Source organism: Mobula birostris, chromosome 13 (assembly GCF_030028105.1).
Source record: "Mobula birostris isolate sMobBir1 chromosome 13, sMobBir1.hap1, whole genome shotgun sequence".
Classification (NCBI taxonomy): Eukaryota; Metazoa; Chordata; class Chondrichthyes; order Myliobatiformes; family Myliobatidae; genus Mobula; species Mobula birostris.
Genome location: NC_092382.1, coordinates 18,795,821 through 18,823,177, shown reverse-complemented (window position 1 = coordinate 18,823,177; position 27,357 = coordinate 18,795,821). Strand labels below are relative to the sequence as shown.

Here is a 27,357-nt window from a genome sequence, read left to right as displayed (position 1 = left end):
TGAGGTCAAAGGAAGTGTGTGTGAGAACTCGGTAATGCTGCTTTGGACCGCTAGGGGGAGCTTCAAGTTGGAGAGAGGGTGATCGCTGTGTGGTCTTATACCTCGATAGATAACATTAACTATTTATGAAATAATACAAACCAAAGACATTTGTAAAATATAATGAAATTAACACTTTACTGTGATTCATTTTGTTCCAGCAGCCTTCTTTCGTAAACGTGGAACACATACCATTCCCACAGCCCCGTATCAGCACCCAACGTAATCCCACTGCCCCATTACATCCCAGCAGCCCCCGGTCAGTCCCAAAACTGATAAACTGGGTAAGTGGAATTTTGATCCTATCAGGCTGGAAACTCAGAGCTAAAATCCGGAACGGATGTACTCTGGGAAAAGCACAACGGAAATGTGAAGGTATTTTAGGCAGCACTTGAATGGGGTTCTGCATAGGTTTGTCCCGTTGAGGCAGGGAAAGAATAGTAGGGTGAAGGAAACATGGTTGACAAGAGATGTGAAACATCTCATCAAGAGAGAGGAAGAAGCTGACTTAAGTTTCAGGAAGCAAGGATCAGACAGGGGTCGAGTTACAAGGTGGACAGGGATGAAGTGAAGAATGGAATTAGGAGAGATAGAAATGGCCTCAGAAGGACATAGCGACTACGATTAAGGACACCCCCCCCCCAAGACATTCTAAATGTATTTGAAGAAGAGGATGACTACAGTGAGGGCATGGCCGGTCAGGGACAGAAGGTGAATCGTGCGGCTAGAATCGGGGGAGGTAGGGCAGGTCCTTAATGAAGACTCTGCTTCAGTTTTCACCAGTGAGAGAGATCTTGACGTCTGTGAGGACTGAGACAAACAGGCTGAGGTGTCGAGGTTAAGAGAGAGGACATGTCGGAACTTCTGAAAAACATCAGGATATTTAAGTCCTTTTGTGTGGTCGACATATCCCCAGGTTACTGCGTGAAGCGAGGGAAGAGATTGCAGCTCCCTTGGAGATGTTCTTTGCATTATCAGTAGCCAGAGAAGTCGTGCCAGAGGACTGGAGCATGGAAAATATTATCGATTTGTTCAGGAAAGGGAGTAAGGATAACTCTGGAAATTATAGTCCAGTGAATCTTACTTCGATGGTGGGCAAACTATTGGAGAAGACTCTTAGAGACATGATTGATGAGAATGGGGGAGCATAACCTGATTTGGGAAAGTCAGTAAGGCTTTGTGAGTGGGAAGGCTTGTCCCACGAACCGGGTTGAATTCTGTGAGGATGTGACAAAGCACATTGGTAAAGGCAGGAAAGTTGATCTGGTATAAATAGATTTTAATAAGGCAATTGATACGATTCACAATGATAGGCTGTTTCAGAAGGCATGGTATCCAGGGAAAGTTGGCTGGTGGATTCTGAATTGGCTTTTGTCTACAGAAGACAGAGGATAATTATCTAGAGAGCACTTTCTCCCTGGAAGTTGTTGACCAGTGGTGCTCTGTAGGGATTTGTTCTGGGAACTCCTGCTTTTAGTGTTTTTTTTTTAAATATATGATTTGTTGAGAAAGTTGAAGGGTGGAATTAGTAAGTTTAAAATGATATGGCGATTGGTAGAGTTGTGGATACTGCAGACGATTGTCGGAGGTTACAACAGGACATTGACAGGATGCTGAACAGGGCTAAGTAGTGCTAGATGGAGTTCAAACTGAAAAGGTGTGGAGTGATTCACTTTGGAAGGGAGAATTTGACGGCGCTCCTTCTCTCCACTAGCCTGTAGGTCACTCTGGGCAAGGCGTAGCACCTACTTAGCACAATCCCTTCCCCCACCCCGATCAGGGTCACTTGAAGCCATGTGAGCAGGTGATAGATGGTCAAACGAGACGCTGGTGCATGTCACAGGTTATGACACCGGTCAGACAATCTCTAAAGAGTACTGCTAATGGCTGGGATCACCCATCATGTAAAGTCACTGCCCGGAAGGTGGAAATGGCAAACCGCCTCTGTAGAAAGATTTTCTGTGCGATCACATTCATGGAAAGACCATGATCACCCAAATCATGTGACACGGCACATATCGAACCAACAAACAAATATAAGCTGGGACTTGCTTAGTGTAAGTAGTTTAGATGGAGCAGAATTTGTTAGCAGCATCTTCAATCAATATGTATATTGTTCAACCAGTGGAGGGCCTGTACAGCATTTGGTGTTGGGTAATTAGCGCACCTGAATCTCATCTAACCTGCGGCTTTCCATCCACTCATCACCAGATCGTTGCCTCAGCCAGTACGGTAGTTCACGTTCTAGGATGCTTAGTTTTGTTTCCGCGCTGTTGTTTGCCTGTGTTAACTCTGTCTCTCCGTGGTGCCAGGAGCATTGCTTGCCGCCTGCCTTCCCGTTCATCCTCCTGCCTGCCGTTCTCCTCCAGCCACGCTCACACCCTGGTCTGCATCCCCGCTCTGCCTCGTTCCGCAGCCCACCTACCCTCTCTGCTGGCTCAGTGGTTAAACGCCGCGCTCTCACCGCAGCGAAGGGTTCGATCCCCAGTCAAGCCTCGCTCACTCCTCTGCTGTCCTCTGCCTAATCTTCACTTCCCTGCCTTCCCTGTAACCATTAATGAGCACTGAGCAGATTACTCTACCTCCGTGTCAGTGTCCTGCGTCTGGGTTCACCCGTTCGTCGCAGCAATCAGTTCATACAGATTTTAGAAGAACGTTTCCGAGTCTTGAGGACAGGGCTATGATAGCTTCAATAGGTCAGGACTTCATTCTCTTAATAGTAGGAGGATGGCGGGAGATTAGATATAGGTGTACAACATTTTGAGGGGTTGTATAGGGTAAGTGCAGGCAGGCTCTTTCCCACTGAGGTTGGGTGGGATAAAGGTCACAGGTTAAGGGTGCCAGGTGAACATGAGGGTGGTGAGAGTGGAACAGGTTGTCTTTGGAGGTAACGAACGCAGAATCGATTACAACATTTAACAGAAGTTTGGATAAGGACATGGAGGGGAGTGGAGTGCAGGGCTATGGTCATGATGCAAGTCGATGGGACTCGGAAGAACAGTTCAGCAAGACTACACGGGCCGAGTGGCCTGTTTCTGTGCTGTGTTTCTCCCATGTCTTTAGAAATTTCCACCAGCCTATCACACGACACCATAGGATAAGATGTCTCTCAGCCCTGGGTATTTGTTCTTATTTACGGACACGAGACTATCGAAATTATTGATGAAGAACCACAACAGAATTTCCCCTTCCCTTAGTGAACATTGAAACTGTAAAGACCGCATTTCTGACGAATATCGACGGGAAGTATTACTTTTTTGTCCTCTCTCTACGTTTAGAACTTCTACTCTCCGTTTAGAGTGCACGTCGAGTCCCCCTGCAGTACCGGCTCTTCCCACCAGCGTTTGTTTGTCCCTGTTATGCTGAAAGAAACCTTCGCATCAATCTTAATGACGCCAACCAGGGAATTCCCGTCATCCCCAGTTGGTCATATTGGCAGTTTCCTGAACTGGGCAGGTTACCCCGACTTCGCGCAAACAATGTGACGTAGATTCAGGAATTTCATGAATGAAAGCAAACTTTCACCATCGAGCGTGAAGATTAACAATTCATGTTATTGCACTTCTCGAACGTGAGTGAGATCACTGGCAGGACTTCCTCCTTCAAAATGACCCGTCACTTCAACATAGAGTAAACAGAAGGATCAGACTGCTGGTGACGCATCACTGACCTCGAGTTTACTTTTGTTTCTCTAAGTAATTTCTCACACTTCTGCTCGGCTCTGCTTTATGTTGACATTCGTTATCACTTTCTCATCCGTGCAATTCTGCCTTAGCATTTTCTTGTAATTTTATCAAGTCCTCCGTTAAACAAGCAGCTACTATTGATTTCTGTAATTATTTACGCTGTTCGTCAGTCAGCCTCCATTCAAAACAATGCAGTGGAGATATCCATGCTTATTGTTTATGATTGAATGTTACCTGGGCATAATATACGGTGCTTTTCCTCCATCTGAGAATGACCTCATATTGGCTAAGGGGGAGGCCGTGGACCGAGATTGGGATTAACAATTAAAATGGTCAGCCACTAGAAAACTTCGCTTGCTGTTGATGGAACTGGGGTGCTCGACAATGCGTTAATTAATTTGAAGTAGGGCCTTCCGGAAACGTTGACCATTTATTCATTTCTATAAAAGTTGCTTTCTGCAATTGATTTGATCGGCCGATTGGCCCGAGAGTGGTTCGCAAATACATTTCCTGACTTTGCGAATCATCATTTCTTCGTCTTTGAAATATTGTAATTTCGTGTCAAGCTATCTATACCTCATCACAATTGGGATTTTATTTGAATGACATCATGTTTATTTTTATCCCAGCTGTGTGAAGACTCGTTAGCCTTGTGCAGTATTGAATATTCAGTGTGCTGGAGCGAGTATAAATGAATGAGCGTGGAGATTCATCAGCTCAGAGTTTCTTCAGCCAGATCGCGGGCAGAGGGAAGACAGGCTGAATCACACAGCATGCTTGAAACATTTTACCGCGTGAGAAAGATTTATTATATGGTCATTGCGGTTATTGGTGTGCCTGGTAAGAACATCGGCGAACTAACATTTGCGGTTCTTTGTGCGCGGTCTTTTGACTCGTTCAGATACCGACAGCGTTGCGATGTCGGTGTATCAGTGAGTGCGGTGCAGACATTGTGGCAAAACTCTATGTTCCTTCAGAAGTTCCCTTGCAGTTTAATCCTTGGCCTGTGCTGAAAATAAACCGGCAGGTGAAACAGATGGCGAGTGCAAGATCTGGGAGATTGATTTTGTGAATTAATAGCAGACAGTTTTGATTTGTCAATGCAAAGCCACTGTCAAAGTAAACTCTGGTAATCCAGCGCGCTCGCCGCCTACTTGCTGATATTCTGTATCAGTAGCGAATCATGTCTTATCAGTTAGAGTCTGAACCATCGGGAGTTTCGTAATCTCAAATAAGGCGTTTTAGTGTATATGTGTTTGCATCCACGCACTATTATCCGTGCAGTGAAGGGATGGTTAAGATCCCACCAGTTAGAGGTCAAACGGGGCAAGGTATATGCGACAGTCCACTCTGGAAGAATAAGTATCAAAGAACTTGGGAAAATGCTGAAGTAACTTGGAGCAACCGCTACAAGACGCAGAGTAATCTGTACTGCTTTTCCTTTGGAAATCGGATGGCTTATGCATGAACGTGCGAAATACCTGAATCCTTCGGCGGATCAGGTAAATTCTTTACATTGAAAGTTGGAAATTTCTGATCGGATGTTTTGACATATTATGAAGAAACCCCGTCCTAGAATAGTTGCAGAATTTGAAAGAAACGAACTATGTGGGGACCCTGTGGGCAAGTGACAAACGGAGGTGAGAAGAAGACAACGACACTCGAACTGGGGAAAATAAATTTTCTTTGACGTTTAGCTTTGCAAACGGACACAGACGTAGGGAGCAGGGCTTCACTTCACAGAGTGACAGAACATATGTGACGGGAACGCAGCAATCCTGTTCGCTAACGGAGCTGCCGAGGAATCCGGGCTTTACACATCAGTCGAAAATTTGATGGTGCGAGATTTCTACTGAGTGCTCTACAACAGCGATCAGTTGACAATACCTCCTTCTCAAACACTGCTCCTTTCCCACTGCCGCGTATCGTACCGTTTCATTCAGCATGCACGCGTGTCAGGCATCGGTGACTCCGCTTTAAATGTTTTAAATCTCCAGAAATGAATTATCTGGGAAGTTTTATTGTTCACAGTTTCCAGCTTATCTTTGCCCTGAGATCCACGAGTGGGCGAGACAGTAATTCATTAATTCTTTATTTGCTCTTTGCCCAGTGAATTTAGTGGCGATTGTGATCCTGTCCCGAGGAAAGTGCGGTCTCTCCACCTGTACCACTCGCTACCTGGTGGCCATGGCGTCGGCGGATCTACTCACCATCATCTTTGAGGTCATACTGTGGCGGGTCAGTTATTATTACTTTCCCGGGACTTTCCTGGACATCACCCCCGTGTGCAGCGTGATCTCTGCCCTGAGTGCGGCAGCCATCGACTGTTCTGTCTGGTTCACTGTCAGTTTTACGTTTGATCGGTTTGTCGCCATCTGTTGCAAGAAGCAAAAAGCAAAGTATTGCACCGGGAAAACTGCGGTTGTGAATCTGACAACAACCGTTGTTCTGCTCTGCTTCAAAGATGTGCTCATTTTTTTTGTTTATCATCCTGCAAAAGTGATTGACAATATACCCTGGGACTGTATTCAAAGGCCGGACCACAATACGGATCCCGGGTGGGTGGGCTATGACTGGCTTTCTACCGTTCTAACTCCATTACTCCCGTTTGTCTTAATACTGCTGCTCAACGCTCTGACAGTCAGACACATTTTGGTGACCAGTCGCGTCCGTAAGCGGCTGAGGGGTCAGAGCAAGACGGAGAACTGCAGTGACCCGGAGATGGAGAGCAGGAGGAGGTCTGTGATCTTACTTCTCACCATCTCCGGAAGCTTCATCATCCTGTGGTCGGTGAGAGTTGCCGAATTCCTTTATTACATCATTGCCGGGCTCGACCCAAAGTATTACAACGATTCGGAAATAATATTTCAGTTCTCCGCAGATATGCTGCAGATATTAAATTGCTGCACAAACACGTTTATTTATGGGATGACTCAGTCCAGGTTCAGAGAGCAGTTCATCAGTTCAGCGAAATATCCGTTCATGTTAATTATTTCAGTAACTAATAAACAAAATATCTGAGCTCTAGTCAGAGGCGGTCGCAGTGTTTTCCATCTCGGCACCACAGAACTGGCGGTCACTAGATAACGGGGCCCAAGAGGAACATAGCAATGGAACAGACCTTTCGCCACCCGCAGCCTGCGACATCCGCCTGTTACAAATTATTAAAATCATCTTACTTTTTATTTATATTCTTTCAGAATATTCACACTCTCGTCACCGCCACACCAATTTCGATAACGTTTCTCCAACTCCTGCGAAAATACTCATTGGTCAAGTGACCTAAATGGCTGATGCTTCTCGGAAAGGGAGAACCTGGCGAAATTCTGTTGTCACAAGGTGACCGGGCGGAATTCACTCTGGGTGCTCCTCAGATCAGATCGGGTCTGCTCCATGCTTCGAGTGATCGGCAGCACAGTAAAAAAATTTAGCCGATGATATCCAACATTGGCACGCCGGTCAACGTGCTGTGAGCAGACATCATCACTGTGTACGGAAATCCTATCTTGAACTGTGTTTATCTATGTCCAATGATTTGGTATCAACTGTGTGATGTGCTCTCCTGCAGACGGAATGACGCAACAAGGTCCAATTTCCATCTACAGAAAATCTATTGTGAGGAAGGAGACATTATTTCTCATTTCCCTGGGTTTTTAGAAGGTAACAAGGAGTCTTAATGGACGCAACACTGTCGAAGCGTCGATACACACATTATTAAGATTTTGAACGAAGACCCGATAGTTAATTCTGACGGTCGAAAGGCTCGTGTTAAGACCATGAAAACACAGGATACGGAAGCAGAATTGGCTCTCTGGTTCCATCGAGCACTTCTGCTGTTCTTTCTTGGGTGATACGTTTCTCAACCACAAACCCTTTCCTTCCGACATAATGCGTTAATCCCTTCACAAATCAACAGCATATCAAACATTTTCTTAGCTGCACCCAATAACTTGCTATCGACACCATCTGTAGGAGCAAATTCGCGTCCTTTGCAAATGAGTGTGAGCATTTCACTTACCTTCTTTACCATCAAACTAACCTTCAGGAAGTAGAACACTACGACTCGTAAAATTAATATAAATCTCTTATTTCGACCTGACTAGAAACTTTTCTGCGCATTAATTCCTTCTAACCTGCATATGCGGCACCTACCTGAGCTGCATTCCACCTGCCAAACTGAACCTCGATCTGTAGACACCATCATTCACCACAACATCCCATTGTCATTCGCCAGCAAGAGGTTGTCCACAAGGAACTGGCTTGAGGTCAGCTGCATATATCTGGCACATACCTCCTAATTTGTCCTGACCGTGCCCATATTGAAAATTGCCAAAAGAGCTTGCATACTTCTGCCAGCACTGTCCTTTGCTTTAATGTCGATATTATGCCACCAATATCTTCTTAAAATCTTCAAACTTGTCCGACGTTTGCGAATAACATTTGAGAGTTTATCCCTTAGGCCACCGAAATTACGATTCGCACCATTTAGGTGTTTAGTTTGAACGTGTGTTCTATCTGTTCTGTCTAACCACTTGTAATCGAGGACCATCTACATCTTAATTCACAAAGCCTTCCTGGAGATACATAACACATTTTACCCAAACTAAATCGTTGGCTCTTTGGCAGTCGCAGGTAATGTTTGGAGGGATAAATGCACCATCTATTATTATTATTATTATTATACCTATCTAGGGCTACGCTATATATTTCCACCTCCACTAGAGTGTTAGTCATTAGAACCATAGAACCATAGAACACTACAGCACAGCACAGGCCCTTCGGCCCTTGATGTTGTGCCGACCGATATACTTCTTAATAAAGTACAATCCCACACTACCCTGTAACCCTCTAATTTTCTTTCATCTATGTATCTGTCCAAGAGGCTCTTAAATACCCCTAACGTGTCAGCCTCTACCACCATCCCTGACAAGTCATTCCAGGCACCCACAACCCACTGTGCAAAAAAAATTACCCCTGATATCTCCCCTAAACCTTCCTCTCTTAACTTTCTAGATATGCCCTCGTACCCTGGGAAACAGGTACTGGCTATCCACCCTATCTATGCCTCTCATAACCTTGTAGACCTCTATCAAGTCCCCTCTCATCCTTCTACGCTCCAAAGAGAAAAGTCCCAGCTCTGCTAACCTTGCCTCATCAGACTTGTTTTAATCCAGGCAACATCCTGATAAATTTCCTCTACACCCTCGCCATAGCTTCCACATCCTTCCTATAATGACGTGACCAGAAATGAATATAATACTCTAAGTGTGGTCTCACCAGAGTTTTGTAGAGTTGCAACATGACCTCTCTACTCTTGAAATCAATCCCCCTATTAATGAAGCCTAGCATCCCATAGGCCTTCTTAACTACCCTATCAACCTGTGCAGCAACCTTGAGAGATGTATGGATTTGAACCCCAAAGTCCCTCTGCTCATCCACACTCTTAAGTAACCGACCATTAACCCTGTATTCAGCCTTCTGGTTTGTCCTTCCAAAATGCATCATCTCACACTTATCCGGATTGAACTCAATCTGCCACTCTTCTCCCCAACTCTGCATCCTGTCTGTATCGTCTTGTAACCTTCGACAAACTACAGCTCCATCCACAACTCCTCCAATCTTCGTGTCATCCGCAAACTTACTCACCCATCCTTCTACTTCTTTATCCAAGTTATTGATAAAAATCACAAACAGCAGGGTTCAAAGGACAGATCGCTGCGGCACTCCACCAGTCACCGACCTCCAGGCAGAATACTTTCCTTCCACAACTATCCTCTTCTTTCTTCTTTTAAGCCAAACATTTTATCCAAACAGCCAAGTTTCCACTAATCCCATGCTTCCTGACTTTCTAGATGAGTCTCTCGTGAGGGACCCTGTCAAATGCCTTGCTAAAAGACATGTAGACCACATCTACTGCCCTACCCTCATCAATTTCTTTTATTACCTCTTCAAGAAAATCAATTAGGCTTGTGAAGCACGACCTGCCCTTGAGAAAGTCATGCTGACTATTCCTAATCATATTATACCTCTCCAAATGTACATAAATCCTGTCTCTCAGGATCTCCTCCATCAACTTACCAATCACTAAGGGAAGACTCACTGGTCTATAATTCCCTGGGTTATCTCTACTTCTTTTTTTGAATAAAGGAAAAACATCCGCAACCCTCCAATCCTCCGGAAACTCTCCCGTCCCCATTGAAGCTTCAGCACATCCTCTTCCTACGTGCTCAAGATTTTCAGTCTGCTGCAAGTCATCACAACAATCACCAAGATCGTTTTAGATGATAGACAATAGACAATAGATAATATGTGCAGAAGTAGTCCATTCGGCCCTTCGAGCCTGCACCGCCATTCTGAGATCATGGCTAATCATCTACTATCAATACCTGGTTCCTGCCTTGTCCCCATAACCCTTGATTCCCCTATCCATATGATACCTATCTAGCTCCTTCTTGAAAGCATCCAGAGAATTGGCCTCCACTGCCTTCTGAGGCAGCGCGTTCCACACCTCCACAACTCTCTGGGAGAAGAAGTTCCTCCTCAACTCTGTCCTAAATGACCTACCCCTTACTCTTAAACCATGCCCTCTGGTACTGGACTCTCCCAGCATCTGGAACATATTTCCTGCCTCTATCTTGTCCAATCCCTTAATAATCTTATATGTCTCATTCAGATCCCCCCTCAATCTCCTTAATTCCAGCGTGTACAAGCCCAGTCTCTCTAACTTCTCTGCGTAAGACAGTCCGGACATCCCAGGAATTAACCTAGTGAACCTACGCTGCACCTCTTCCACAGCCAGGATGTCCTTCTTTAACCCTGGAGACCAAAACTGCACACAATACTCCAGGTGTGGTCTCACCAGGGCCCTGTACAAATGCAAAAGGATTTTCTTGCTCTTGTACTCAATTCCCTTTGTAATAAAGGCCAGCATTCCATTAGCCTTCTTCACTGCCTGCTGCACTTGCTCATTCACCGTCAGAGACTGATGAACAAGTACTCCTAGATCTCTTTGTATTTCTCCCTTACCTAACTCCACACCGTTCAGATAATAATCTGCCTTCCTGTTCTTGCTCCCAAAGTGAATAACCTCACACTTATTCACATTAAACGCCATCTGCCAAGTTTCTGCCCACTCACCCAGCCTATCCAAGTCACCTTGAATTCTCCTAACATCCTCATCACATGTCACACTGCCACCCAGCTTAGTATCATCAGCAAACTTGCTGATGTTATTCACAATGCCTCCCTCTAAATCATTGACGTAAATCGTAAACAGCTGTGGTCCCAATACCGAGCCCTGTGGCACCCCACCAGTCACCACCTGCCATTCCGAGAAACACCCATTCTCTGCTACCCTTTGCTTTTTATCTGCCAACCAGTTTTCTATCCATGTCAATATCCTCCCCCCAATGCCATGAGCTCTGATTTTACCCACCAATCTCCTATATGGTACCTTATCAAATGCCTTCTGAAAGTCAAGGTACACCACATCCACTGGATCTCCCGCATCTATCTTCCTGGTTACATCCTCGAAAAACTCCAATAGATTAGTCAAGCATGATTTGCCCTTGGTAAATCCATGCTGGCTCGGCCCAATCCTATCACTGCTATCAAGATATGCCGCTATTTCATCTTTAATAATGGACTCTAGCATCTTCCCCACTACTGATGTTAGGCTAACAGGGCGATAGTTCCCTGTTTTTCCCTCCCTCCTTTCTTAAAAAGTGAGATAATATTAGCCATTCGCCAATCCTCAGGAACCGATCGTGAATCTAAGGAACATTGGAAAATGATCAACAATGCATCCGCAATTTCCATTGCCACCTCTTTTAGTACCCTAGGATGCAGACCATCTGGACCAGGAGATTTGTTAGCCTTCAGTCCCATCAGTCTACTCATCTCCCTTTCCTTCCTAATGTCGATCTGTTTCAGTTCCTCTGTTACCCTATGTCCTTGGCCCATCCATACATCTGGGAGATTGCTTGTGTCTTCCCTAGTGAAGACAGATCCAAAGTACTTATTAAATTCGTCTGCCATTTCTCTGCTTCCCATAACAATTTCTCCCAATTCATTCTTCAAGGGCCCAACATTGTTCTTAACTATCTTCCTTCTCTTCACATACCTAGAAAAACTTTTGTTATCCTCCTTTATATTCCTAGCTAGCTTGCGTTCATACCTCATTTTTTCTCCCCGTATTGCTTTTTTAGTTAAGTTCTGTTGCTCCTTAAATATTTCCCAAATCATCCGTCTTCCCACTCACTTTAGCTCTGTTATACTTCTTTTTCGATGTTATGCTATCTCTGACTTCCTTTGTCAACCACTGTGGCCACTTTCCCCCCTTTGAATACTTCCTTCTCCGGGGGATGAACTGATTTTGCACCTTGTGCATTATTCCCAAGAATACCTGCCATTGCTGTTCCACTGTCTTTTCTGCTAGGATATCCGACCAGTCAACTTTGGCCAGCCGCTCCCTCATGGCTCCATAGTCTCCTTTGTTCAACTGCAATACTAACACTTCTGATCTGCCCTTATCCCTCTCAACTTGCAGATAAAAACTTATCATATTATGGTCACTACCTCTTAATGGTTCCTTTACTTCAAGATCACTTATCAAATCCTGTTCATTGCACAACACTAAATCCAGAATAGCCTTATTCCTGGTCGGCTCTCGTACAAGCTGCTCCAAAATGCATCCCGTAGGCACTCTACAAACTCCCCATTCTGGTGTCCAGTACCAACCTGATTTTCCCAGATCCGTAAAGCCGCGCCATTTTACAGACAATATGGTAGCAATACAAGAAATATTGCCGAGACAAATGGGCTTATTAAAACACCATAACACTGCCCAGTACCGTCTCTGTTCTTACCTGGTGCTGGTCTCCTGAGTCTGTTTTCAGTGAAACCGAGCAACTGAATTTTCTGTCCCTAACAGTAAGTGAACACACCCTGAGCAAAGTTCAGTTGATAACACGCTCATGAACCTGAACTTCACCATATTCAGCTCGTAACGTCACACTCTGTTCCACAACGTTTGTGTTAAACCACACAAAGTCTCATTTTGCTTGAATGTCCCCCTAACATGTGGGTCGAGCCAGAATTTGTACTTCAGTACACGATGGCAATGGTTACCTTTCTCTCCAAACTTTCTCCCCAGAGTGGAATAATATCTCGCATCCGGGTTCGGTTTAGCTGGTGCAGTCTGATTCACTGTTCACCTTGGGATCAGTTTATTGTCAGACTATAAACCACAGGAACAGGTGAGGGCAGAAGTCCGTATGGTTTTATTGCACATCGAAGCAGAAGGAAGGGCGCTTTGAACTCTGTTGAAAAGTTATGCATTTGGGATATGTTTTTCCATTGAACGCTGCTCACTTCTTTTGTCCAGATCTAACTGTGTACCAGCTGCCTGGAGATGCCATGATCTTAGGTTCAGCCCTTTGAGAAAGTCATTTTCAACAGACCCTCTCCTAATTTACGGCTCTCCCGGCTCTCTCGTCTCTCTCGCTCTCCCGTCTCACGCTCACTCCCTCTCCTCGTCTCTCTCTCTCTCTCTCTCTCTCTCTCTCTCTCTCCATCAGTCCCTCGCTCTTCTGCTCTCTTTCCACAGTTCTACAGTTCGACCCGTCTCTGCCCAGTCTTTCCCTCTCTTTCTCTCAGTCTCTCTCAGCCCATTTTCCCTCTCTCCTTCAACACTCTCTCCTCCCATGTTCTCTCCCCTAGTCTCTCTGTGTCAGTCATTTACCCTCCCCTATTATCTCGCCCCCAACTGTTCCTCCCTCTTATTCCCATCATCCCTCTCCCGTCGTCTCATCTCTCTCCCATCTTACTCTTTCCCAGTCTCTCTTTTCCCACATTACCATCCCTCACACCCCTCGCCTCTCCCCATCTCCGTGTGACTCTCTCCTCCATTCCCCCAATCCCTCTCTCTCTCTCTTGCTCTCTCTATTTCTCTCTCACTCCCCACTCTCTTTCCTCACAATCCTTCCCAGACTCTTTCCCCTGTCATCTCCCTCGCACTTTCCCGTCTCTCTCCCTTGCTCATCTCCCCCATCGCCCTCGTTTCTATTCCAGTCTCTCACGCCGTCTGTCTCTGTACCGCGTCTCTCTACCCAACCCTACCCCATCCCCACTCTCTCCTCTGTCACCCTATTCCCAACGGCTCTCTGTGCCCCGTCACCCTCTCCCCGTCTCTCACTCCACATTTATTTCTCAGCAATGTCAATCACATTTACCGCCATTCTGCCCCCACCCCGTTTTTTCCCATCCCCCACATCGCCTAACTGACTCCCATCTCTCACCCACTCACGCTTCTCTCTATCCCGGTCACTCTCTCTCTCGCTCCCCAGGCGCTCTCTCTCTCTCCCCTCTCTCTCCCCACTCACCTTCTATGTCTCTCTCTCCTTTGGGTCAGCCAGCTCTGAATGCCTGTAAACTCCAATCTCCAAACACCAGAATAAGCCTTTCCGACAATTGTGTCTCTGTCACCATCGCACATTGAAAGTGATGGGGTGATATCCCCGAATGAACACGGGCAGAGAGTCATTGTCGGTCTGTGAAGGGGCGGTGGGTGGGGGTGGATTGTAGACAAAAAGGGGGAGAAGGAAAGTGAGAGTTTTATAAAGTGGGAGTGAGGGGAGTTGGAGAGGGAGGTGAGGAAGGCAGTGGGAGTGTTAGGGTGAGAGGCGAAAGAGAAGAGTAAGAGGAAACAGAGGGGTGAGGAAGAGAAAATGGAGTAGTGAGACTGAGAAAGCAGGGTGTGCTGAGGAGTGAGAGGATGGTGAGGGGTAGGGAGGAAGCGGGAATCGGACACGGTGAGCTCACGTAGTGAGACTGAGAAAGGAGGGTGTGCTGAAGACTGAGGGGATGGTGAGGGGTAGGGAGGAAGCGGACACGGTGAGCTCACGTAGTGAGACTGAGAAAGGAGGGTGTGCTGAGGAGTGAGAGGATGGTGAGGGGTGGGGGGAAGCGGGTGCGGAGACGGTGAGCTCACGTACTGAGACTGAGAAAGGAGGGTGTGCTGAGGAGTGAGAGGATGGTGAGGGTGGGGAGGAAGCGAGAAGCGGACACGGTGAGCTCACGTAGTGAGACTGAGAAAGGAGGGTGTGCTGAGGAGTGAGAGGATGGTGAGGGTGGGGGGAGGGAGCGGGAATCGGACACGGTGAGCTCACGTAGTGAGACTGAGAAAGGAGAGTGTGCTGAGGAGTGAGAGGATGATGAGGGGTGGGGTGGAAGCGGGAATCGGACACGGTGAGCTCACGTAGTGAGACTGAGAAAGGAGGGTGTGCTGAGGAATGAGGGGATGGTGAGGGTGGGGAGGGCAGCGGACACGGTGAGCTTACGTAGTGAGACTGAGAAAGGAAGGTGTGCTGAGGAGTGAGGGGATGGTGAGGGGTGGGGGGAAGCGGGAATCGGACACGGTGAACTCACGTAGTCAGACTGAGAAAGCGAGATGATCTGAGGAATGAGGGGATGGTGAGGGGTAGGGGGGAAGCGGGAATCGGACACGGTGAGCTCACGTAGTGAGACTGAGAAAGGAGGGTGTGCTGAGGAGTGAGAGGATGGTGAGGGGTGTGGGGAAGCGGGAAGCGGACACGGTGAGCTCACGTAGTGAGACTGAGAAAGGAGGGTGTGCTGAGGAGTGAGGGGATGGTGAGGGGTGGGTGCGGGGAAGCGGGAAGCGGACACGGTGCTCACCGCGTGAAGAAGATGTTGTGAGAGCTGCACACACTCAGACTGGGTGTCGGGCCAGTTCATTCCCTCTGTCCCGCTTACAATAAACCTTCTCGGGATTCACTGTATCAACGGAAACAGGTTTCAATAGTCGATTGGGTATGTTCTATTCTGGTAAGAAGCTCACACCACTAAGTCCTCAAGACCCGAAACATTCTTGTAAAATCTCTATGAATTCTTTCAGTCTTATTGATAGCTTTCCTTCAGACCATAACTGCGCACAATACTCCCCTAACTCGGCCTCACAAACGTCTTATTCAACTCCAACATAACATCTCATCTCCGATACTCAATACCTTGATTTAGGAAGGTCAATGTACAAAATAATTCTCTTAACGACACCGTCGACCTGTGATGCCGCTTTCGAGAGATTACGGATCTCTATTCCCGGATCCCTCTGTTCTACCGCACTCATCGGTGACCGAACATTCAACGTGTATGTCCTCCCAAACTCTGACAGCTCGCAGATACCTGCATGAAATTCCATCCGCCGATTTTCAACCTATTTTACCGGCTGCTCCAAAGACTCTAAGCGACTTTAACAGATTGTGGGGAAGTCTGATAAGTTTAGAACACATGCCAATGACATTAGGTCGGTGATAAGTCTGAAGGAACGAGCCGTTCCAGAGTTTTCAGTCCATAGATCCCGATAGGTAAAACACCAAAGTATGTGCGCTGTATTTCCCCGCGTTTCTTTGCCCGGACCAGGGTGAGAACAGAAGGGCTTCCTGGATGCAAACGATTCCCGGGACCACTAAACGATGAATCCCCAGCCCAACATTTCCATCCACACTGGAATGTATGCTTCCTTTAATTACACGAAACACGGTGCATAAGAACAGAGACATGATATTGCTGCACATTGTTCTGCTCAATACATTGTGGAATCATTGGAGTTTCATGGAACAAAATGCCAGACACGGTTCCACTGTATCTCGGTATTTGTGAAAGGAATAGTCCTAAACCAGAACGAACCCGATAAACTGGATCGGTGTGTGTCCGCTGTAGCGAAACACCCTGAGGCTGAGAGGATCGCGATAATCGGCAGACAATAACCAGTTTGCAATATATCTCACACAAGGAGACGTCAGCAGCCAGGCACCATCGATGGTTCTGAAGTGTAGCGAACACAGAGAGTATCGGATCGTTTTGATCCTCACCAGGTGAGTTGCTACAAATCAGAAACCAATTGTGTGAGCGCCCAGCGGAGGCAGAGAGTTTGACAGCAGAACAGACGGATCTGGGTGAACATTTGGATAGAAGGGGCATAAAATTATCGCTGAGGGGTGACACTCACAAGGTGCATAATATCATCAGGGTCACAGATATGTGTCAATATGGTTGTTGTAACGCGTCTAGTGTGATAGTGTAGTGGGTAGTGTTTGTGGCTCTCACTTTCGGCGAGGAGAAAAGGAGAGCTGAACGTGTAATTCTCTCCCTGCCAGTCTATAGCCTTTCCAACAGGGAGCCTCATATAGTGCCTACTCGCTGGCGACACAGGGAAACTGAACTACTTTCGGACTCAGGCTGAACTACAAAGGGCAGGGAGGACGTCTGGCTCCCGCACACGTGGCTCGCAGGCCCGCCGGTGTGTGGACGCGCCCTGGTGCTCGTGAACAGATCCCCAGCTATGGGTAAATAGCCCCACGGCCTTCTGGGCAGCCTCGAGAGAGACGAACGCTATGGGAGTAAACAGAGACAGCAAATCCGGAATGGAGTCCCTTAGCCGTCTGAACGTTACCTAACGCCCTTCCGGCAACATCCCCTCACACTTATCTAGGTTAAACTCCATCTGCCACTTCTCAGCCCAGTTTTGCATAATATCGATGACCGACTGACAGGCCTCCACACTATCCACAACACCCCCAACCTTCGTGTCATCAGCACATTTACTAACAGATCCCTCCACTTCCTCATCCAGGTTATTTATAAAAATCACGAAGAGTAGGGGTCCCAGAACAGATCCCCGAGGCACACCACTGGTCACCGACCTCCATGCAAAATATAACTCGTTTACAACCTCTCTGTCGCTTCTGTGGGCAAGCTAATTCTGATCCACAAAACAATGTCCCCTTGGATCGCATATCTCCTTACTTTGTCAATAAGCCTTGCATGGAGTACCTTATCAAATGCCTTAATAAAATCCATATACACTACATCTACTGCTCTACCTTCATCAATGTATTTAGTCACATCTTCAAAAAATTCAATCAGGCTTGTAAGGCACGACCTGCCTTTCACAAAGCCATGCTGTCTATTCCTAATCATATTATGCCTCTCCAAATGTTCATAAAGCCTGCCTCTCAGGATCTTTTCCATCAACTTACCAACCGCTGAAGTAAGCCTCACTGGTCTATAATTTCCTGGGCGATCTCTACTCCATTTTATGAATGAGGGAACAATACCTGCCAACCTTCAATCCTCTGGAACCTCTCCCGTCACCATTGATGATGCCATGGGGACGATATGATCCCGAAATTAAAGGGTTTGCGCGTGAGAGGCGTTTGATAAATGTGGGTGCATATTATTGACAACTATAGAATATTGAAAGACGGTGACAGTGTGGATGTGGTGGGAATAATTCACGTGGTGAAGGGAGTCGAGGACCAGATGGCACTGACTCAGAATTGAAGGGTGCCCCTTTAGAAGAAAGATGAGGATAAAATTCTGCCATCAGAGTGGTGAATCTGGGGAACTCATTACTATGGACGGCTGTAAAGGTGGAGCAACTGGGATTTTATAAAACAAACGTTGATAGGTTTCTGATCAGTCAGGGTGTCAAAGGTCACAGGCAGAACAGGTAATGGGGGTTGAGGAGAATAATAAATCAACACAATCAGCAGCACAGGATCAATTCCGCCCCCCAACCTTTCAGCAAAACGCATCAGCGCCCACCAGCCACCAAATGAGCAATGGCAAAGTCCCCAGACAGAGATGTGCTCAGTGGTGGGAGCATGTACCGGACATGTACTGGGCCGAATCCATCACATCCTGTAGGAACTTACGTTCAATGATATTAATGTTTCCACACCAAGCCATGATGCTGCCAGTCACTACACTCTGCATCACGCATCTGTAGAAAAATGTCAAAGTTCTAGGTGTCATGCCGATCTCCGCAAGCTCCTAGGAAACCGGAGGCGCTGCCGTGCTTTCTTCGCAATTGCACTTGTGATGGGTACAGGACAAATCCACTGAAATAGTAACACCCGGGAATTTGAAGTTGCTCTCCCTCTCTGATCCTCCGATGAGGACTGGCCCATGGACCTCTGGGGTCTCCTTCCATCGTCTTGCTCGCATTGAGTGAGCCGTTTAAGGGCTGGGTGGAAGTTGGAGGCAAAGTTGGTGAGAATGTCGAGCTCAGCGTGAGTGCATGAAGCGGCAGAATACATTCGTCGATGTAGCGGTGGAAGCGTTGGGGTGCATTACCGCGGAAAGGTTGGTACATGGATTGTTTTACTTAGCCAACGAAAAGGGAGACATATCCGAGACCTATGCCAGTGTCCATTGCTATACACTGAATCTGGAGTGAGTGGGAGGAACTGAAGGAGAAACTGTTGCTGTGAGGACCGGTTCTGTCAGACGGAGGATGGTGATGATGGAGGGGAACTGGCTGGTTCTTTCCTTGAGAAATGTGGAAAGTTTTAGGGCCCTTTTAATAGGGGCACTGGACGTCCATAGAGAAAATGAGACGGTCAGGGCCAGGGAATTGAAAGTTAGTGAGTCGATCGAGAGCACGGGAAGGTTTGGGAATGCCGGTGGGAAGGGACTGAAGAATGGGGCATAGGATGGACTGGAGCGATGAGAACACAGGATCAGTGGGGCAGGAGCAGGCAGAGACAATGAGCCTACCCAGACATGCAGACTTGTGAATCGAGTAGGAGGTAGAAGAGAGCAGTTCAGGGCAATGGAACCACGGGTTTTCCACAGGGAATGGAGGTACTCCAGAGTTGGTGATGTCAGTGATAATGTCGGAGACAGTTCTCTGATAGTCCGGAGTCGGGATTATTCAAGGTGTAGGCATGAGGATGTGTCTGAGAGGTACCACCGTGTCTCAGCAAGGTGGAGGTCAGTCCGCCACTCTACAACAGCAGCACCCTGTCTGCGGGATTGTTGGTAAGGTTTGGACTGGTGCTGAGAGATTGGAGGTGCAGTGTATTCAGAGGGGGTAAAGTTCAAGGAGAAGTGAGTATTCCTGATGTTGAGGCGGTTGATGTCTAGTTGGCAATTAGTGATGAAGATATCCCAGAGCAGGGAGAGAACCAGGAAGAGGAGGGGGGTTGGAGACAGGAGAATGTACCGTCAGCGCTGGGCGATGAATTCTTGCCGATAAGGCGGGCTCGGAGACGGAGGTAAATGTGAAATAAACTTCACCTTCCCAGCAGCAGCTCCTCCTGAGCGTCTGAGAAGCTCCAACCAATTGTTTATGAAAGTGTCTGCAGAAATACACACGGAATAGACACATAATATTATATGTTGCATACAACGAATACGAGGCGTTACGTTTTCCCCGAGGGTGTAGTACTCCCATTAATCCCCACGCGGAATTGAGACAACCATGCTGCAGAGAGTGAGAGACAGAATGGAACCGAATCCGCCAGTTTGTCAAAACGACCGCGGCAGGACTCGAACCTGCAATCTTCTGATGACTTCTAATCAAACACCGAAGTCAGACGCCTTATCCATTAGGCCACACGGCCGTATTCTGTGAGAATGGGGAACATGCTGAATGCTGCAAGGAGTTTCCCCGTGTAGAATGATTTCCTCGCCGAGCTAAAAGTACTCGCATGCAGTGATTTCATTCCAGGTGAACATTCGATCACTGTTGTCAATATCTCTCCATTCATTCCTGCTCTGGGCTGTTCAATATTCTGTTTCTATCACACAGAAAGGAATTCTCAAAGGCACATCCCACTGTCTCTTGCAGCGGTGTTTTATTCTGGGATTAGAATAAGAGAAAATGGTCCACCACATTCAATACATTATTGATAGAGTGAACTCGATCTCTTTTTAGGTATTTCAGCCATTGGTTTGGTATTCCAGAGCCGGGCCGCCATGTGTTTGTGCCGGGTAAGCGTTCGGGTGTTCGGATCTGCGGCTGCGCAGAGCGTGTCATCGTGTCTGTAATGTGGTAACTATCGGGTTATTGCATTTGCCCAATACACGGAAAGTCGTCATTCTCGAACCAAATGGCAAATTCCGATAATATCTGTTTACTTGAAATCGAGCAACATGCTATCAAAGCTATTGAAATCTTATTTAATTCAACATAAATTTATCTCATTTTACAACTCAAAACATTCACAGTTTCTCCGAGTTACAGAGCACGGAATCGATACTTATGCCATGCGTCCATAGCGTCTAAAGTGCATAAAATAACTAATTCCATGTTTCCTGTGGTTGGCACAAATCTCTCTAAACTGTCTTTATCCACCTCCATGAATTCTGGTAAGCACGGCGAGCAAAGTAAATCGGCATAGAATCTGAACACACATGTGTGGACCTTAAGCAGAAGTTTTAAATGCTGTGAAAAAATTCAGAACTTCGGAACACAACAGAGGAAAGAGCAGACGAGGTGGCCGAGAGGTGAAGGCGATGGACTGCTAATCCATTGTGCTCTGCACGCGTGGGTTCGAATCCCATCCTCGTCGCGACATGTGAATCGGGGGACCACCTTTGAAACTGTCACTTTAAAACATCCAAGCCTCCAAATTTTGTCACAGGGACGCCAGACAATTCGTTACGTGAGTCATGAAAAGCAATATTCATCATTAATTTATCACTAAATTTGGCCTCAATACGACAAAATACAGGAACAAAATTAGGCTATTCGGCTGACCGATCTCCGCCATTCGATCACGGCTGACGCCTCACCTTTAGTTTTGTGAACAGTCTAAAGTTTTGAGTCCCTCATCTTTAGAAATATGTGCTAGCATTGGAGAGAGTCTAGAGGACGTTCACAAGGATAATTGATGGCTCTGGGACTCCACTAGCTGGAATTCAGAAGGATGAGAAGGGGATCTCATTGAAACTATTTGAACGTTGAAAGGACTAGCCGGAGTAGATGTGTAAAGGGTGATTACCATGGTGGGAGAGTCTAGAATGAGAGAGCACAGAGTCAGGATAGAAGTGCGCCCTTTCAAAAAAGATTTTGGCCAAACGGTGGTAAACTTGTGGAATTTATTGCCACATCCAGTTGTGGAGGCCATGTCGTTGGGCGCATTTAAGGCAGAGATTGGTAGGTTTTTGATTGGAGATGGCACCAAAGTTACGGGGAGAGGGCTGGGAACTGGAGTTCATGAGGAGAAGATAAAAGGATCAGCCGTGATTGAATGGCGAAGCAGACTGGATGGGCCAGACGGCCTAATTTTGCTCCTATGTCTTATGGCCTCATGGTCATACACATCATTCCTCTCAACTCCATTCCCCTGCCTTCTCCTCGTCGCATTCGACACCCTTACTACCTGTCCACCTCCTCAAACGCCGCTATAAATATACCCAGTTACTTGCCTTTCAAGCTGTCCGTGGCAATAAATTCCACAAATTCATAACTTTCTGTCTACAGGAATTGCTTCTCGTCCTTTTCTAAAGGGACGTCATTATCTGAGGTTGTGCCCGCTGGCCCTCGACTCTAGCACTACATGAAAATCCTCTCCATGGTCTGACCACAGACCTCTATCGAACACCACCCAGCCCATATCTCACCCGTCAGACCCTGAAGCCGTTCTCATACCACCCCACCATCACTGAAGCTGCATCTCCGCTCCCGCACTGGCTTGAGCAGCAACACAAGACCAGGGTACCTAATCTTGATTCTGTGGGCCCATAACTGCACAGCAGCCGCTCCCGCAGCCCCCATCTGACCCCTCACGCTCAGCAGACGCCCATTGCTCAACGACTACAGAACCCCACCACCCACCGGGAACATCGACACGAACAGCAAGCCACAGCACACCCCGACGCTCATTCATCTAACTGACTGCACACCGCCCCCTCGGGTCCGATATCTGTGGATCCACACACTCACTCCCCACACTCACACATCTAACTGACCGCACACCGCTCCCTCGGGTCCGATATCTGTGGATCCACACACTCACTCATCTAACTGACCGCACACCGCCCCCTCGTGTCCGACATCTGTGAATCCACACACTCACTCATCTAACTGACCGCACACCGCCCCCTCGTGTCTGACATCTGTGAATCCACACACTCACTCCCCACTCTCACTCAACTAACTGACTGCACACAGCCCCCTCGTGTCCGACATCTGTGAATCCACACACTCACTCCCCACTCTCACTCATCTAACTGACCGCACATCACTCCCTCGGGTCCGATATCTGTGAATCCACACACTCACTCATCACACTCACTCATCTAACTGACCGTACACCGCTCCCTCGTGTCCGATATCTGTGAATCCACACACTCACTCCCCACGCTCACTCATCTAACTGACCGCACACCGCTCCCTCGTGTCCGACATCTGTGAATCCACACACTCACTCCCCACTCTCACTCATCTAACTGGCCGCACACCGCTCCCTCGGGTCCGATATCTGTGAATCCCCGGGAGGATGCCTTTCGGCATTTTGACCCGGCGCTGCTTCGCGCGTCATTCTGCAGTTTCCCGTGGGTAGTGGAAGTCTACGTTGATTGTATCAGTACAAGCCAGGTTTAACAAAGCGATAAGGGGGAGAATCCTCTGATTCCGAACGGGGAAAGGGAGGAAAGAGGGAGGGCCATTCTTTGGGAAATCAGTTTCGCTGGCCACCACAGAAATAACCCAGTGAACGCTCTAGAAAGAGGTCACTCGCCCTATCTAATATAAGGTTCAGACTTTGTATATCACTGTTAGGGCTGCACTTTGAGTGTTGTGAGCAGATCTGCGCTCCTTCGCTTAGAAAGGGTATGCCGAAACTACAGAGGGCCCAAGCCTGGTTTACGAAAACGATTCCAGGTATTAATGGCTCGTCATATGAAGAGGGTTTGTTGGCTCTGTCCCGGTGTTCACCGGAATTCAGAAACATGGGCTGTGACGTCATTGGAACATACCGAACGGTGAAAGGTCTTGACAGAATGGATGTGGGGTGGATACTTTCTAAGAATGGATGTGGGGTGGATAATTTCTATGACGAGAGAGGCTAGGAACAGACGACGCTGCCCCAGGGTAGAGGGGGGTCTTTGTAGAACGGCGAACAGAATTAATTTCGTTAGCCAGAGAGTGGTGAATCTCTGTAGTTCTTTGCCACGGGCACCTGTGGAGACCAAGTCTTTATGTATATTTAAGAGGGAAAGTGACAGACTTTTCATTGTGCTGGTTCGGGAGAGAGAAAGCGGGACACTGGGGCTGAAAGGAAAATTGGATCAGCCATGATAAAATGGTGGAGCAGACTCGATGGGCGACCTGGATTAATTCTGCTCCTACTCCTGATGGCCTTATGGTCTTACCTTCTTTGTGCTCAGTATTATTGGAGCCGTCTCGTTAACTTTGAGATCGATATCTACACATAAATTGCCCGTCATCTGTGTATGCAGTTACCTTTGAAGACTCCTGGTGAACCCATTTCCATCACAGGATCAGACAGCGTCATCCAATGCACAAACACTTCTTGTTTGTAAACCACAGCGTATGTAGCCCAGCTGGTATCCCGGTAAATCTTCTCTTCACCCACTTTTACGTTTCCACCGTTTTCCTAAACACAACATCTCAAGTGTGGTCTAACCTGTGCGTTATAGATCTGCAAACATTTTCTCACCACGTTTGAGCTCGGTTCCCGACAAATGAAGGCCAGCACGCCTTCCTAATAAAGCTCCCAACTTGTTCACAGTTCAGAGTACATTTATCATCAAAGTGTGTACACAGCACACAGCCTGATCCGAGATTGCTCGTCGATGTAGGTCTGTGCGTGTTATAGCGTGCCTCAGTAATATTACCAAGTTTTTCAGGGAGGTTAGCAGGAAAGCTGATGAAGGCTTTTGCCCGATTAACTTCAGCAAAAGCTTTGTCAATATCCGGCATGAGAGGTTGGTCCGGTGTGTTCAGTCATTTGGCACTGTGGATGAAGTAGTAAATTGGATTCAACATTGGTTTACAGCAGGGTTTCGCTTCCTGGTGTGAACGGACACCTCGGTAAATAGTCGGGCTCCATGGCATAAATCATTTGGAAACCCTTGTCTTACAGGCAGAATCCAGGGATTCTGGTAGATGGTGGTCTCTCTAACTGGAGGCTTGTAGTTACTGGTGTAAAGCAGGTGTTGCTCTGGGTCCATTGTTGTTTGTCATATATATCAACGATCTGACTGATAATCTGATAAATAGAATCTGCAGATTTGCGAATGATACCAATATTGGATGAGAAGTTGACAGCAGGAGTTGCTAATGGTCTTGAATACAGGTAAGCATGTGGTGTATCGCTTTGGGAGGGCAAACCGTGGCAGGACTTACACTGTAAAAGACAGGGCAGTCTGTACTGCGGTATAACAGGGGGACCTTGTAAGACCGGTTCATAATTCCTAGAAAGCGGCTTCACAGGCAGATCGGGTCGGAAGGAGAACTATTGGTGCATTGGCTTTCAGACATCAGAGTGATGTGTACAGGAGTTGTGATGCTCTGTAGAGGTTGTATAAGATGTTGGTAATGCCTGTTAGGGAGCATTGTATGTGTTCTGGTCGCCTACTTGCATGAGCGATACCAATTATTTTGACGGAGTGCAGAGAGAAATTGCGAGGATGATGCAGGGACTTGAGGGCCGCTGTTAGAGGAAAAGATCCAGTAGGTTAGGAATAGGTTCCGGTTCCCCCAAGCTTTGGAGTCAGCGGGAACTTTTGTAAAGAGATGTACAAATTTGTGAAGGGCAGAGATAGGGCAAATACAAACAGGCGTTTTACACTGAGGTTCGACTAGAGTAGACGAGAGCTCATAAGTTACGGGTGAAAAGTGAAATATTTCAGGGCAATATGCGGTGGAACATCTTCTCAAGGCAGTGAGACTGTGGAACGAGCTTCCAACGGAAATGGCGGATGCGGGACCGATTTCAACATTAAAGAGCAATGGGAGAGTTATGGACGGCGTGGTCCGGATGCAATGCCCATGGGACTAGGGAGAGTGTAAGTTCGGCACTGCCGGATGAGCAGAAGGGCCTGTTTCAGTGCCGTACTGCTCTATGATTCTCTGCTCTGTGACTCTGTTACCAAATGCAACTGCGGCATGATCTCCAGCGGGGGGAAATGTACCTCCATCAGCCTGGATGTGGCGTGGCATCAATATGGGACCACTTCCCATTCCTCTCATAGTCTGTTGTAGGCAGAAATATATACCGCGCTTTGTGTGCAAATCTAGCCAGTGAGTTAAGCAATAAGTTGCCAAAACAACATAGTATATTCTAAAAATCAATTTGGAATTAACTTCTGAAGTTGGCAGCACTTGATTTGGCCTTGAGTAAGCTCAGAAACCCCTGTGAATGAATCTATAAGCTACAGGCACGATGCTGGCAGAACTTTTAATATCAGGCAGCATCTGCGGACGAATATGGACAGTTGTTTTTTTTTTTGTGGTCGAGACAACTTATGTTGACCCTTCAAAGAATCCAGATCCTCGACATAATTAACCATTTTATTCTCAAGCGCACACAAAAATCTTCGAGAATTAGTGCGAGAACCCCTGATATACCATTAATCCCCTTTCCCTGACACGCAGATATTTGCGCAGCTGTAATTTTAAGCCACTGCACAGCCGAAACCTCAGTTATTGATGCTGGTTTCAGAATGCTGTGTTCTTTCGAATTCGTCTCTCTTTGGACCAACTCTCTTTTCCCAGTGTCCGCAATTGACGAAGAATTCGTGCTGTAATCTGATGTTTCATGAAATGTCAAACAACCCAGGTCCCCTACTTCTGTATGTTTCTCTATCTAAACCCGAGAACAGCGAGTTTCAGGAATAGTTCGCTTTATATATCCTGATGTTTCGCTGTGCGCGTGCATTGATGTTCCACAGCGCAGTTCATCTCTGTTCAGCAGCTTCATACGCACTTTTTCTCTGAGTCAATTTCTTTCTGAAATCCAACTTCGAAAATCCTCTGGTGAGTCTGTAATATTGTTACTAGTACTTATTTGCATTTAAACTGCTGTTGATACAATGCTTTCTATTTTTCTCTGTCTCTGGGACAGCAGCCGATAATGTCTGTAATGCTGGGGTCATTGGTTTGCATTTCGCTCTGCATATTTCCCAACATCTATGTTTGCTACTGACTCGGTAACAGTGCAAACAGTGAGGGTTTGCGCCAGAAAAAAAAAACGATGTTTATGTATCATCTCCAGAAATAAATCACCGGAGCAGAGTAAGTGAATGACATTAAAGGTGCGCCATCACAGAGAAATAACAAGGCAGAGAATCCACTCACAATGTTCCAGTGGAATCAGCGCTGATGAGGTGGACTCAACAACAGGATTACAGACTACTGTCGCCACCAGCGATGCTCAGATAATGTCCTGTCATTGCCGGAGTAGTTTGACAACATCGTACTTGGTGTTGCAATCCCAGCATCGGCCGTCTCTTGAGGCTTTAAGACTGGTGTTGCGTCCAGTTCAATGAAATAAGGCGTGTTATTTCCCCATTGGCATTACGGTTCGTTAAAGTAGAGAAATAATTGCTAATTAGCAGTAATTAGCACCAGTCCATGTACGAGTTGTTTTCATCATTTTGTAACCGATTATTTTATAAAAGAATGTCATTCTGTGCTTCAGCTACATTTAGGACGGAAACATTCAGACGCGGTGGACTCTGAACAACGTGTGATCGGTGAAGAGTTTTACCTAGTAGGCGCAAAAGAAATCTGCTATTTGGGCTTTGATATAACCGTTTAAGTTTATTTACTGGCTATTTACAACTTTTATAACAT

General features: G+C 46.8%; 2 non-coding genes across 2 annotated transcripts; one reads left to right on the top strand and one right to left on the bottom strand.

Moving 5' to 3' along the window:
- Window positions 1–20,063: 20,063 nt before the first annotated feature.
- trnar-ucg (transfer RNA arginine (anticodon UCG)) lies at window positions 20,064–20,152 on the bottom strand. Its single transcript is given in 2 exon segments — window positions 20,064–20,099; window positions 20,116–20,152. It is a non-coding gene; the product is annotated as a tRNA-Arg (tRNA).
- An 869-nt stretch (window positions 20,153–21,021) lies between these two features.
- On the top strand, window positions 21,022–21,103 carry trnas-gcu (transfer RNA serine (anticodon GCU)). Its single transcript has one exon. It is a non-coding gene; the product is annotated as a tRNA-Ser (tRNA).
- The last annotated feature ends 6,254 nt before the right edge of the window (window positions 21,104–27,357 follow it).